Raw genomic sequence first — 14,657 nt, 5'->3', positions numbered from 1 at the left:
CACATAGAGACTCTGTGAACAGCAAATCTGAACCCTGCGCTATCCAGTCCCATCCTCACCATATACTCGAGCCCATTGTTCATGTCAGTCTTTCTCATTAAGGGTCTTTCCCTCTTATACTGACCCTCCACTATTCCAAGTATGATGTCCTTTTCCAAGGACTGCGCCTTCTCTTAAACATATCTGCTTGTTCTCTTGGCAGCCCATGGGATATTCAGTACTCTTTTCCAGCACCACAGCTCAAAGGCATCGAATCTTTTACTATCATTCTTAGTCTATTTAAGTATAGATTGTTACTGGTGCCATTGAGTCAAGTACTCATAGCAGCCCTATGAACAACAGATCTGAACCCTGTCCTATACCATCCTCATCATTTCTGACTCACTTGAGCCCATTACTGCAGTCATTGTGTCAGTACATCTGGTTAAGGGTCTTACTTTCCTTTACCAATCCTCCATCTTTGCAAGCATAATTTTCCTCTCCAAAGAATAGCCTTTCCTAGCAATATGCGCAAAGATGTGAGACAAAGAATTCTCATCTTTGCCTCCAAGGAGCACTCTGGCTACACTTGCTCCAAGATGTATCCATTTTTTCACAGTCCATGGGATATTCAGTACTTTTTTCTCTAACACTACAATTCAAAGGCTTCATTTCTATCATCCTTCGTCATTGTCCAGTTCTCACATGTGTAACAAGTGATTGAAAAGACCATGGCTAGAATCAGGCACACCTTAGTCTTCAAACTGAAATCATTGCCTCTCAGGAATTTGAAGAGGTCCCTGGCTGCAGACTTTCTCAGTGCAATAGGCGTCTTTTGAATTCCTGAATTCTAGTACAAGGATTATGAATTGTCAATCCAAAGAAAATGAAGTCATTGGCAATTTCAGTCTTTTTTCCATCTGTCATGATGTTGCCTATTGTGCCAAATTTGACTAGTCCTTGCAACCAAGAGTAATTCAGAATTTTAGAAAGATTCAGTTCTTGGTACTTTACTGGTGAATAGTGCTAGTTTTCTTTTAACAAAGCTTTTAAAGTAACAATAAGCTATAGGGGAGAAATGATCTATAGAAAAAAGGAGCTTCTTTTTTTTTTTTAAAGGTACTTCACACTTTATAAATAAAATTAGAGATGGAACTGAGAATTTCACAAAGAACTCTCAGCTATGTTGTGAAAATTAAAGTAGAATCTTACTTTTATGGAGCTAATCAGTACAGTATTTTTCAGGAATAAAAAGGAAATGGCTCATTTAGCAAGGATTTTTTTTTAAAAAAAAAAGCTCTGATTAATGAGAATAAGAAAAAAAGAATGTAAGTAACTTGGGAGGGACTGGCATGCATTATGCTAAATGAACTAACTCAGTCCCAACAGGACAAATACTGTATAAGACTGTTACTGTAGAAATAGAAAGGTAACGAGGATCCAAGGGGGGACAGGGGGAAGAGCAGAGGGCTGAGCATGGGCAGGGGGCTAATCATAGGGTTGCACAATTTGATAGGTAGAGAGAGGGCTGGGTAAAGGAAATGGGAAAGATCAGTGTGAAAAAGAATATATATAAACTTTGTAAGCATTAAATAAAAATTTATTTTAAAAAAGAGTAAGCAATGAATTTGAACAGGACAAGTTGTGTTAATAAAACAATGCAAGAATCTTGTAATCATTCATAGCTTCATTTCCAGTTTAAGTTCTTGTTCTGAAATTCATTTTTTTGTTAATACATTATTTAAGTACAAATAAGGATAAACACAGAACCAGATAAAATCATATAGGCAGGAACCCATTCTCTATTAGAGTAAAACAGCAAAATTCTTGACACAGAGGTGGAACCAGATGAATATTACGAGGCATGGTAACATTAAGGGTAACACAATCACTCTTTTTGTGTTCATTGATCATTTCATTCAAGAGTGTGTACATTCCATTAAAAATGGCTTTCTCTTTATTCCCACCCACTGCTTCACCATATAAAAAAGCCCACTCATGATAATGAGCTGGGGTGACTCAGAAACATTCTCCAACTGTGCAAAGCTTTCATTTTTAATGCTCTTGTTGAAGGTCAATAATAACATCTTTTGGAAAGTTTTTTTTTATATCATTATATTGTGATTTCTCAATAGTGTAGCCTTGAAAGTTAATTTCTTTCCCAAGATTGTTTTTCTAAGCTCTGAGGCAAATCTTAACTAAATTCCTATGAATAGAATTGGAAGAAAATTCGGCCATCAATGAATAGGATTGAGATGGAGCATTGATCCTGCCCTAGTTTACAGGTTTGCACTTTGAAGGAACCACAGTGTTTTGAAGAAGCTTATTTCTACCCTTTCCTCATTAACTATGCTTCTGCTAACTTTATCTTAATGCTGTTGGTTAGTAAATGAGTGTCTGGACAAGGGGCAACAATCTTTGAACTATATGCTAGATCTATAGCATTCAGAATCCTAAAACCCAACCTATATCTTTTTTTTTTTAACCTAGATCTTTTATAAACTCTTTGGAAAGAGTTTACCCTGATAATGAATTGTAGCAGTTCTCTTTTTAAAGTATAATACATTATGAAGCTGCTAACCACAAGGTCAGCAGTTTAAATCCAATCTTTAGGAAAGAGGTGAACAGTCTCTTCCCATAAAAAGATTTACAACCTCAGTAACTAGATGGAGGGGGTTATGTGTCAGTACTTACTTGATGACAGTGGGCTGGCTTGGCTTGGCTTGGCTTGGATTCAGCTGGTATGCAAAACTTGTTCCAGATCACTTGAATAAAATAGACATTTTCCCCCCAGTAGTGTTAACTATCAAACTGGTGTCAAATACAACAATTCATTGCTGTCCCTCCATTGGGTTTCCAGAGGTTGTAAATCACATAGGAAGAAATTGCTTATCTTTCTCCTGCCAAACAGCTGGTGGATTCGAACCATCTGCCTTTGGGTTAGGCCACCATAGCTTCCTAACAACAATGTTAGAAACTGAAATTTAAATCAGACAACCTCTGGGCTTTCTCATCTATCCTGTTGTTTTTATTGTCTTAATGACTACTGTTTTAAAATAACTCTAGAAAGGGAGCTCTGCTATCCAGAAAGTAAGAATTCGAAACCACCAGATGCTCCACTGGAGAAGGAGGGGCAATCTCCTCCTGTGCCAGTCGGATCTGATTCCATTCTATGGCACACAACAAATAAAAACAAACAAACAAACAAAAAATTAAACATCTGACAAGACTAGTCTTCACCCTTTATCAGGAGTTTCATGATTGTTGTAGCACTCTTCCTAATTTATGTTTTCCTTTTTCTTTCTTGTTTTCTTTTCTTCCTATAATATATTTAAAAATCAGCCTGTTAATGTCCCCAAGAAAAACTACTGGAATTCTGATTGCTCTACTAGTGAAGCTATCCTGTAAAACTTTCTGAAGTCATGGAAACTGTCCATACTTGTTATGTCTAAAATGGTAAACGTAAGCTGCATATGGCTATTGAATGCTTTAAGTGTGGCTAAATGTAAGCGACCTGAATTTTAATTTCCTTTTCTTGAATTTAAATTTAAGTAATCTCATCCTGCTAGCTCGTGGCTATTTTATTGCAGAGTCTGTACAAATCAGTGTAATTTAATTTTATGAGAATTGCTGATTTTAAGATATTGAGTCTGTCAGTCCTAAATACGGCATCTAATCTGTCTCCCTCTTTATTAGTTCTTAATTGGTTTTAGATATCTTTTCAAAAATCTATTTCTTTAGAAATAAAATATATACATTCAAGGCCACCAGCTGCTCTGCGGGAGAAGGATGGGTAATCTCCTTCCGTGCAGTTAACTGCCTCTGGAAACCCACCAGAGGATCAGCTCTGAGTAGGTTCTGACTCCATGGTACACAACAACAACAACAACGTGTTGTTGTTAGGAAGAATTGGTAGCCTAGTGTTAAGAAACTGCACTGCAATCTCAAAGACACTGAATTCAAATCCACCAGCTGTTCTTTGGGAGAAAGATGGGCAGTCTCCTCCCGAACAATTAAACTGTCTCTGAAAACCTACTGGAGGGTCAGCCATGGGTCAGTTCCAACTTGGTGGTACTCGGCAACAACATGTTGTTAAGTCCCATCAAGTTGACTATAACTCATAGCAACCCTATAAATAGTGGTTCTGAACCTTGCCCCATCTTGAGCCAACCTCACCATTTCTGACACACCTAACCCCATTGCCACAGTCACTATGTCAATCCAACCAGGGTCTTCCTCTCCTATGCTGGCCCTCCACCCTGCCAAGCATGATGCCCTTCTCCAAGGACTGGTCCCTTCTGGCAGCAAGCCCAAAATATGTGGGATGGAGCATCAAAATCCTTGCCTCCAAAGAGCAACCTGGCTTCACCCTCTCCGGGACAGATCTGTTTGTTCTAATGGCAGTCCATGATATGTTCACTACTCTTCTCTAACACCTCAACTCAAAGGCATTGATTCTTCTTCTGTCATCCTTAGTCATTGTCCAGCTCTCAGATACATAACAAGCAACTGAGAAGGCCATGGTCTGGATCACACACACCTTAGTCTCTAGACTAACATCATTCTTTGGTACTCTGGAGAGGTTCTTGACTCACATTTTCCCAATGCAGATGTCTGATGTTGGCTTTGAATGTCTGAGAGTTGGCTTTGAATGTCTGAGTATTGACTTTGAATCTGAACAAGGTGAGATTATTAACAACGTCAGTCTTTTCTCCATCTATCATGATGATGCCTATTGGCCTGGTGTTGAGGATCTTTTTTTCTTGATGTTGAGGTGCAATCTATATTGAAGATTACAATCCTTGACCTTCTGCAGTAAATGTGTCAAATCCTCCATAGTTTCAACTAGAAAAATTGTAGCAGGTTTTTGATGAGTCTTCCTCCAATCCTGATGCCACATTCTTTTTCATAAAGCTCAGCCTTCTGAATGGTCTGTTCCATATATATGTTGAAAAGTATGGAGAATTGACACATCTCTGACAAACTCCTTTCTTGATTTTGCAGTGTTCCCTTATTCTGTTTGGACAACAACTTTTTGATCTAGATATAGGTTTCACATGAGCACAATCAAGTGTTCTGGAATTCCCATTCTTTCAAGGTTAACTATAATTTGTTATGATCCACGCAGTCAAATGCATTTGCATAGTCAATGAAACACAGGCAGACATTCCTATGATACTCTCTGCTTTTAACCAAGATCCATCTAACATCAGAAATGATTTCCCTAGTGCCATGACCTCTTCTAATTTCTTCTTTTACTTCTGGCAATTCGCTGTCATTGTCCTCTTCTAAAGAAGATTATCTTACCTAAAGATAATCTTCAGCAAGATTCTGTTTGCATGTGATATTGTTCAATAATTTCCGCCCTCTGTTGGATCACTTTTTTTGGGAATGCTGATATGCATATTTTTTTATTCATGTGAATGTTTATTGGTACCTTTTAAAATTGCTCTTTTGTGGCTAGTAAATATTACAACTGATTTTGTGAGAGGGAGTTGATATGTTGATTTCTACTAAGCAACTAGATTGTATTTTATGTGTAATTTGAGGTTTTTAAAACATGTGTAATTTGTTTTGTTGTTGAGAATATATGCAGCAGAACTTAAACCAACGCCACAATTTGTACGTAAGTAATTCTATGACATTGGTCATTCTTCAAGCTGTGCAGCCATTGTTCTCTCCTTTTCTGAATTGTTCCTTGCTCATTAACATAAGCTCACTGCTTTCTAAGTTTTGTATATAATCTTTCAAGTTACTGTTAGCAATTTTATCTCATATGTAGATGGATGTTAAAAGTGCATAATGCTATGGAGGAGAACAAAAAAGTTTTTTTTAAAAAGGGAACTGTCAATTCGATTGGGAAAATGGGTTGTTGACCAAGACCATTTCCCTAACACACTACATCATTTATGTACTAGTACTTTAACTTTTGGAATATGACATATGTGTGTTGATTTTTTAATTTAGAATGCTATGCATACAGAAAGTCTGCCACCAAATCAGATCAAATCATTTTACCTGGAGAGTGTTATTGATTTTTACTTACGTGATTCTGTATAATAAAAAGAAATACAATTGTAAAAAAAAAGTGCATAATGCTCAAGGCATGTTTTACTAGTTAAGTGAGACTTGTTTGATTCCTAAGAATTCAAAGAATAATTATTGGTTTAAGGCTTAAAGATTATCTTGAGGCAATAGTTTCAGAGATTCATCCAGTCTTTGTGGCTCCAGAAAATCTGAAGTTTGTAAGAATGTGAAATTATTTTCCTCATTTCCCCCGTTTCCTAAGGATTCTTCTACAAATCTTTGATCACAGTGTTTAGTGATGGTGGCTGCGAACCATCTACTTCTTCTGGAACTCATGGCAAGGGAGACACTTGTTCATGGAGCCAATTAGCTTTGGTGGCGTGGTGCTAAGGAGTTGTGCTGCCAACCCAAAGTCATGCAGTTTGGATCCACTGGCTACTTTGCAGGAGAAAAATGTACTGTTCCCTCCTGTGCAATTTACAGCCTCTGAAAATCTGCTGTAGGGTCAGCTATCAGTCAATTCAGACTAGATCCCACATAACAACATAACATTCCTGCCTCCTTCTTTCTTCTGCTCTGTTGCTTTGGGCAAATAGAGACCAATTACAGTGCCTTAAAAGGCCACTCAAAAGTTTTTATCACCCCAGGCACTGAACAGCAAAATAGGAGGTAGAAGAGAAGTACTAAACGTGATATTAGGCCTACTACCTGGAATGTTGCACTAAGCTATGACCATAAACCCCTAAACCAAATCCCTTGAGGTATTTGGTTATATAAGCAGCCTCAGCTGCTAATCTTTTTTTTTTTTTATTTATTTTCACATTACAATTAGACTTTGTTAAGTTCTTGTTGATTTTACTAATTTATTATATTTGGACTTTCTACAAAGTCTTTGAATCATGACCCTTTTTTTCCTGCTTCCTTCCTTATACTTCCTCCCCCCCCCCTTCTTCCTGTGTATATGGATCACTGAAGGTTCTGGTGCCGTCAGGTACCTGTAATTTTGACTCATGTGACAGATTTGAACTACCCCATAGTGTATGCTAGACTGTAGTTTCTACAGGTATATATATTGGCAAGCCTTTTTCCAAAAGAGTCTCGGGGCAGACTTGAATGGCTAGCTCTTTGGTTATGAGCACCCACCAGGGTTGAACACACTCAGCCAGGCCTTGAAATACAATGTTAAAGGAGTGGTGATTACTGGAATGGTTTTAAGGATTTGCCCTTAAGAATGATGTTTGCTATAAGTTTTTAATGGCTCTCCTTTATCAGGTTAAAAATACACATAATACCAATTTCAGCAAATGCTTTTTTGTCATCTGTTGATACTGCATGATTTTTAAAAAATCTATTAGTGTGTCACATTATATTGGAAATAAGTGTTATCATCAATCTTGCATTCTTGAGGTGAACTCATTTGGGCCATGATTTTTTTGGTAGACCTAGTTGACTGATCATTTGGTTTAGGATTTTTCACGTCTATATTCATAAGGAAAATTGCTCATAATTCCTCCTTTCCCCTATGTTCTTTGGGTTTAAATGTCATGGTTATAATAACCTCTAGATGAGCTGGAGAGAATGTTTCTTCTAGGGAAAACTTTTGTATAAGCTTGGACTTATTTGTTCCTTAAATATTTGGTAGAATTCTCCAACAATACTGCTTAGATATGGTATTTTCACTGCGGGAAGATTTGTCATCTACTGATTCATTTTCTGTAATTTTTTTTTTTTATTGAGTAAGCAGGGTTAAGATATTCCTTCAAGAATGCATCCCTTTTTCCTTTCCTTTCAAAGTTATTAGCATAAAATTATCCATAATATCTTTTTTTTTCCAACACAGCCATTAACTTTATTCCAGTCTCCCCAGAGACCTCCTCATGCTTCAAAAAAGGCAGGGAAGAAACTGGCGGGTGGGATTTCAATCCACGCAGTCTGAACAGCCTGGTCTCACAGGCATGGCACCGGAACACAGAGCAGTCATTAGGGGTGGCACACCCTTGGAAGTTGGGGCCAAGGAGTCTGTGGGTTAAGGCGAGGGAATTTTCTGTCCAAATTCCAAGCAGGTAGAGGCTTCCCTTACTCAAGCCTCTTAAGTGCTCGGATATACATTACCACCAAAAACACAAGCTGGTAAGAGGGAAGGTGTACGTGCTGGGAGGCTTCCTGAGAACACAGGACGCAGGCAGGCCGACCTTGGGGACAGGAGCATCAGCAGGAGTAAGCAAGTTTCTTTCCCTGAGATGAAGGGTCAGTGTCTTCAGCTCCTAATTTTCACAAAGCTGTGTGGAATCTGTGTATCCAGGAAACATACATTCTAAGTCACACCCATCTGCTGATAGCTTCCACTTTTCTACTAGCATGTTTTTAATATGTAGTTCCCCGAACAAGGAGCTCTAGTGTGGTACTTTATGTATAAAGGTTGGTGGTTTGAATCTTTCAGCTGCTCCTTTTGAGAAAGGTGGCCAGTCTTTTCCCATCTGGATTTACAGCCCGAGAAAGCTGCTAACAGGTCACTGTGTTGTAATTGACTGTTTTGTGATTGTTGTTTGCCATCAACTCCTGGCTGACCCTCCAGCATGTTTTCAGAGGCAGTGAACTGCATGGGAGGAGGCTGCCCAGCCTTCCACTGTGGAGCAGCTGGTGGATTCGAACCGCTTGTCTGCCTTTGAGGCTGCAGCACAGCTTCTTACCACTAGGCCACCAGAGCTCCCTAACAGACTATACAGCAACGGGCTTTTCTAGGGCGAGGTGGTGGTAGTGGCTCTTTAAACACAATCTAGAAACTTCTATTCTCATATAGGTTTGGATGAAAAGAAATCTTGCTGACATTTTTTTTCTCTCAGCTGTTTCTTCTTTGCAACGTCTAGCCCTTTCAATTTTGTACAAGGACATGGGGAATAGAAGGGTGGCTTCAAGGGTGATCTTTGCACTAAGGAACCTGGGAGAGGGAGACATATACAGCATGGGGGGCAGGGAGGAGAGTGGGGAGAGAGAGACAGCAAAGGGGGGTGGCAGACTGAGAAACTAGGAAGTATCCGAATAGGAAGCTGTGGCTTTTGGGAATCCAGATGGAACCATATAAAGGAAGCGGCGTGTGCTATGTGGGCCCCCATCCTGGTCACAGGAGCCACCTCAGCTACCAGCAGAAAGTGTCTGAAGTGCAGAGACTCTAGCTGGTTCAGTCCACAGGGGCCTCAGCCGACCCTCTGCAGATGGCGGAAGCTCTGCACCGTTTTCTCCACGGCCTCATCCATGGGGAACCACAGGGCGGTAGCCCAGGAGCCTTTTGGCCCTCTCGCAGCTGTAGTAGTGGTAGGTGCCAGCCAGTGCGACGCACATAGGGGTGAACGTGGGCCGCAGCACGAGCACCGGCCATGGCAGCATCACCAGCAGCGCCACCAGAAGCGCCAGGTAGTATGCCAGCCAGTAGGGGACATGGCATATAAGGGCCTCACAGTTGAGGCCTGTGAGGACGTGGGACAAAAACGTCCAGAAAGAGATGGGCTCATCGTTGGTGATGTGGAAGGCTTTTCCACACACGGCCAAGTCCTGGGAGAGGTGCTCTGCGGCCAGGATGTGGCCATGGACCACGTTCTCCACAAAAGTGAAATCCACCAAGTTCTTCCCATCTCCAATCATAAACTTCATCTTGCCCTTTCTGGCAGCCTCAATGAGGATGGGAACCAACTGGGGGTCCCTGGGGCCGAAAATGCCATGAGGCTGGTTGGCTGCAGTTAGGAAGCTGCTCTCTGGATCATTGGCCCGAAGGACAGCCTGCTCCTGTAAGATCTTGGTCTCTGTGTAAGAGTCAGTGGGCTTCACGGCGTAAGGCAGGTTCTCTGTTCCATTCTTGATGTTGACACCCTCAAAGACGACACTGGCACTGCTGGTTAAAATAAGCTTCTGAACCCCAGCCTCTTTGCAAGTGTCAGTGACATTCTTGGTGCCAAGGTAATTCACTCTATAAAAGAGTTCCTTGTTGTCACTGGATGGTGGGGGTGATGCACAGTGAAAAACTGTGCTCACACCTTGCAGGGCTGGGTACAGATCCTGGCGGCTGCAGAGGTCTCCCAAGAACTGCACCGGGGGATTCTCAAAGATTTGCCGGATATCAAAGACGTTCACTCTTGCCAGCAACTGCTCTACAATGTACTGCCCGAGAAATCCTGAGCCTCCGATCACAGTACACCTCTCGGCTTTGGGGATGCCTTCTGTCACTTGTGTCCTCACTGCCTGGTCTCTCATTTCCTCACTATGTGTATCTTGTTCCATTTCACTCCTTGGGTGCCCACAGCCTTCTCAAGTCACCCTAAGCCAGCACCCAAAGTAACTCATTGCAGTCCCTTTCTCTTGCCCCCAGGGTCAGCATGGGGCCAGAATCCTATCCTTTTATTTTTTAATACTAGTTATGCCTATCATTATAGCCTCTTTTTCATTTATTTCCCTCTAACTTATCTATTTTAAAAAGGAATTCTGCTAAGTTTGTCAGTTTTATTAGTATTTTCAAAAAAATTAGTTTTTTATGTTCTTTATTGTATATTCTTTTTAACTTACTTTCCCTATCCCTTCTCCTTTATGTATTTTGGGGTTTCCCCTGTGTTGTTGGGTGCTGTCAATTCAAGTACAACTCAGAGTGTCCTTGAGAACAACAGATCAGAACCCGGTCTTATCCTGTGCCAACCTCACAATCGCTGACACACTCAAGCCCATTGCTGCAGTCAGTGTCAGTCCACCTGATTGAGAGTCTTCCTCTCTTTTGTTCTCCCTCCACCTTTCCTACTATGATATCCCTTTCCAAGAAATAACCTCCTCTAGCAACATACCCAAAGTATGTAAAATGAAACTTTGTCATCTTTGCCTCCAAGGCATATCTGTTTCTTTGGCAATCCACGAAATATTCAGTCCCCTTCTCCTATACCATCAGTTCTTCTTCTATCATACTTATTCATTGTCCAGCTTTCAGATGTATAGCAAGTAACTAAAAAAGACCATGGCCTGAATGAAACCCACCTTAGTCCTCAAAATGACGTAATTGCTACTCAATTTGCAAAGGTCCCTTACTGCAGACTTTCCCATTGCAGTATGTCTCATGATTTCCTGACTGCTGGTATAACATTTATTGATTGTAACTCCAAATAAGATGAAGGCATTGACAGTCTCAGTCTTTTCACTATCTATGATGATGTTGTCTATTGGATCAGTAGTGAGGATTTTTGTTTTATTTAGTATTGTTGTTATGTGCCGTTGAGTTGCCTGCGACCCATAATGACCCTATGTTCAGCACCTCTGAACCCTGCCCTGTCGTGAGCCAGTCTCACTAATTCCGACACACCAACCCCCATTGCCCAGTCCCTCCATCTCCTCCAGGGTCTTCCTCTTTATAATTCATGTTAAATGTTTGTCTCATTAAATATCAACCCTCTTTCTTTTCTAACAGAAAAGCACAGGATTTGAAATGTAGTAATTTTGTTATAATTTAACTATATATTTTCTCATTTCCATTGTTTCTAAGAGTTGTTTAGAAATTGTTATTAAGTGCCATGGAGTCAACAATGACAACACAGCAACTCTCTGAACATCAGATCAGAACTTTGCCCTGTTTTGAGCCATGTTCACAGTCTCTGTCTTGTTTAAGACCATTGTGGTAGTAATTGTGCCATTCTTTTTGAAGGTCTTCCCCTCTTTCACTATTTAGAAATTTAAGTTCTTAGTGAGTACACACGGGGTCTTATGTCACTGATTTCCAGATAGGCCATGTGTTTCCATACCTGTGTTATTTCTTTTTACCTCTGTTTGGCATGTCCATCTCAATTTGTTTAAATAGACAGCCTCTTTAACTGTTAAATATACTTTTGAGATTGGCTTAGTTGTCACTTTTGTGTGAATCCTTCTAAGAAGCATTGACAATCCTGCACTCACATATTGCCTAAAATGGTACTGAACATACAGCTTCAGCTCTATTGGTTCTGTTGGAGTTGGTATTACGATAGAACCATTTGTGGAACTATGAAAAATAAGTATAACCAAGCTTTATAATCACTAGATCTGGTTTGAGTCTCAAACTGTTTCTGATATATATCCTGGATCAAAAATCAAAGCATACATTTATTTTTCTTTGTGTAAGGTAACTCATATTCATCTACCTTATCCTCATGTCTAGGATCTGTTCATTGTGGAAAACAGTAGACTTGTAAAGAATAAATTCAGACTTGAAAGGAAGATACAATTTCAAATTCAGGCAGGTTTGTTGTATTGATAGGCTAAAACTGAAATTCTAAGACTATTGTAAGTGGGCATTTTCAACCAACTTATGATATCAAAGTAGGATTTTAAGATTAATCTAGTATAAGAATGCAGCAAAAATGCAAAGAGTATAAAAGCAAAGAGACCCCCAGCAATAATAGCAAAGTTCAACAGGGCAGCAAACAACAATGCTTGAGAGATAGTAGACAGATTGGAACTTTTATTCAATGCTGGTGGGAGTGTGAAATGGTACAGCCACATTGGAAGGCGCTCTGATGCTTTCTCAAAAAGTTGGAAATAGAAATATCATTTGACCCAGCAATTCACTCCTGGTAATATACCTGAAAGAAACCAGAGCCACACTCAAACAGAGGTATTCACACTCATGTTTGTTGCTGCATTATTCACAATAGCAAAGAAATGGAAGCAACCCAGGGGCCCATCAACAAACAAAAGGATAGAAAAACTATGGTGCATTCACACAATGGAGTGTTATGCAGCATTAAAAAACAGTGAACTCATAAAATATTACACAACATGGGGTAGCCTGGAGGACATTAAGCAGAGTGAAATATCCCAGTCACAAAATGACAAATACTGCCTAATACCGCTGTTCTAAAATAAGACAGGTGAGGGGGAGAGTGTTGAAGAGAGAATGGAAAAAGAGTGGATAGATAATAAACACTGCATTAGAACAGATGAGGGGGAAAACTGTCTGAAAGAAATACATGATTTGGCATTACATATATGACAGCAATCTGGAACAAGGGGTGCACTGCAGGGTGGGTTGGGGAAAGGGGAGAGGAGGGAGAAAAGAAAATGTACAAAATAAATGTAAAAATGTGAGAAATAGAAAGAAAAATTATAAATATTATAATTTATAAAAATTTATAAAAAATATTATATATTTTAAGTATTCTATATAAGAAAAATTTTAAAATAAGGAAATAAAGGTATACTATTAAAACCCCACAAACAAACCAAGAAACCAGTTAGATGACTGTTGCAATGTTGATAGAGCATAGGCTTAAAAGAAGGAGCAGAACTTGAAAGTAAGTGGACAAAAAGACTCTGCTAAGGAAGAATCTATAGAGCTTGTCAGGTGATTGATTCTGAATACTGCAAGAAGGTGGAGTCAGGAAGAAATCCAAAGCTTATGCTGTTGAAAGCCGTTGTGCCTAGGCATGGCTCTCTGACTAGCAAAATTCAACTCTGGGGTTTGGCAAAATCAGAAATTTATACCAGCTGGGTCATTAAAAATGTTATTCTGGAATGTACAGGGAAAGATGATGAAAAGAAGCTACTCACACTATTATCTCTAGCACACTGACTTCAGGATGTTCACATTCCTACCCACTCCAGCCTCACCAGAATTCCAAGACCTACAATTTGGGTACTGCTGTCCTCTTGACTAGTTATGTGTAGCCAGTGTAGATTTACTAAGACCAGTCTAGTCATGACCTTGTTCATGGACTCTTTGCTCAACTGGTAAACTACACTTTATCCCCCAAAAAGGATATTACTAGTAAATAGTGAAAAACAAATAGGAAATGGAAAATAATAATACACATGCATGGTGTGTGTTTCCATTTCTGTGTAGTGCTAGGCTTGTCATGATCTCTTTGTGAAACACATTCCGTTTCCTTGGTAGAAGTCAACATCTTCATTTATGGGACTGTCTCAATCTTATCTGACCCTACTCTTACGTTTTATAGTGTGAATTATTTGAAAGCCAAAATAGGAATCCTTGACTGGAAAAGGCATGGTAACGACCTTTGTTGATATATAACCATAGTCATTACAGTTGTGGTTGTTGTTGTTATGTCCCATCGAGTTGCTGGCAACTCATAGCGACCCTGTGTACAACATCCCTAAACCCTGCTCTGTCCTATGCCAATCTCACTGCCTCTGACACACCCACCCCAATTACCCCAGTCACTGAATCAATCCACCTCATAGAAGGTCTTCCCCTCCTATGCCGTCCCTCCACCCTCCCAAGCATGATGTCCCTCTCCAAGGACCAGTCCCTTTTTACAACATGTCCAAAGTATGTCAGACGAAGCCTCAGAATCCTTGCCTCCAAGGAGCAGCTTGGTTTAACACTCTCCAGGATGAATTTGTTTCCCTAGCAGTCCATGGTATTCGCAATACTCTTCTCCAGCACCACAGCTCAAAGGCATCAATTCTTCTTTCTTCCCTAGTCATTGTCCAACTCTCTGATGCATAACAAGTGATAGCAAAGACCATGGCCTGTATCAGATGCACCTTAGTCTCCAGAGTCACACCATTGCTCTTCAGTACTTTGGAGAGGTCAAATTCTTGTCTCACACTTCTTTACCCCCATGAACAGGAAAAGTCAGGGCCAAAGATGGAATTTGCTCCCCTGCCCTTGCCTTGGACCTTCAGAA

At 40.1% G+C, this 14,657-nt stretch overlaps 1 pseudogene; it reads right to left on the bottom strand.

Annotated features, from left to right (window-relative positions):
- Positions 1–9,200: 9,200 nt before the first annotated feature.
- LOC102867180 lies at positions 9,201–10,278 on the bottom strand (annotated as a pseudogene).
- Between the last annotated feature and the right edge of the window lie 4,379 nt (positions 10,279–14,657).

This window comes from Elephantulus edwardii, unplaced genomic scaffold (genome assembly GCF_000299155.1).
Source record: "Elephantulus edwardii isolate Elephantulus edwardi_28Jun2011 unplaced genomic scaffold, EleEdw1.0 scaffold00105, whole genome shotgun sequence".
Lineage (NCBI taxonomy): Eukaryota > Metazoa > Chordata > Mammalia > Macroscelidea > Macroscelididae > Elephantulus > Elephantulus edwardii.
The sequence above is the reverse complement of the archived record's forward strand: the minus strand, read 5'-3'. Positions and strand labels throughout refer to the sequence as shown.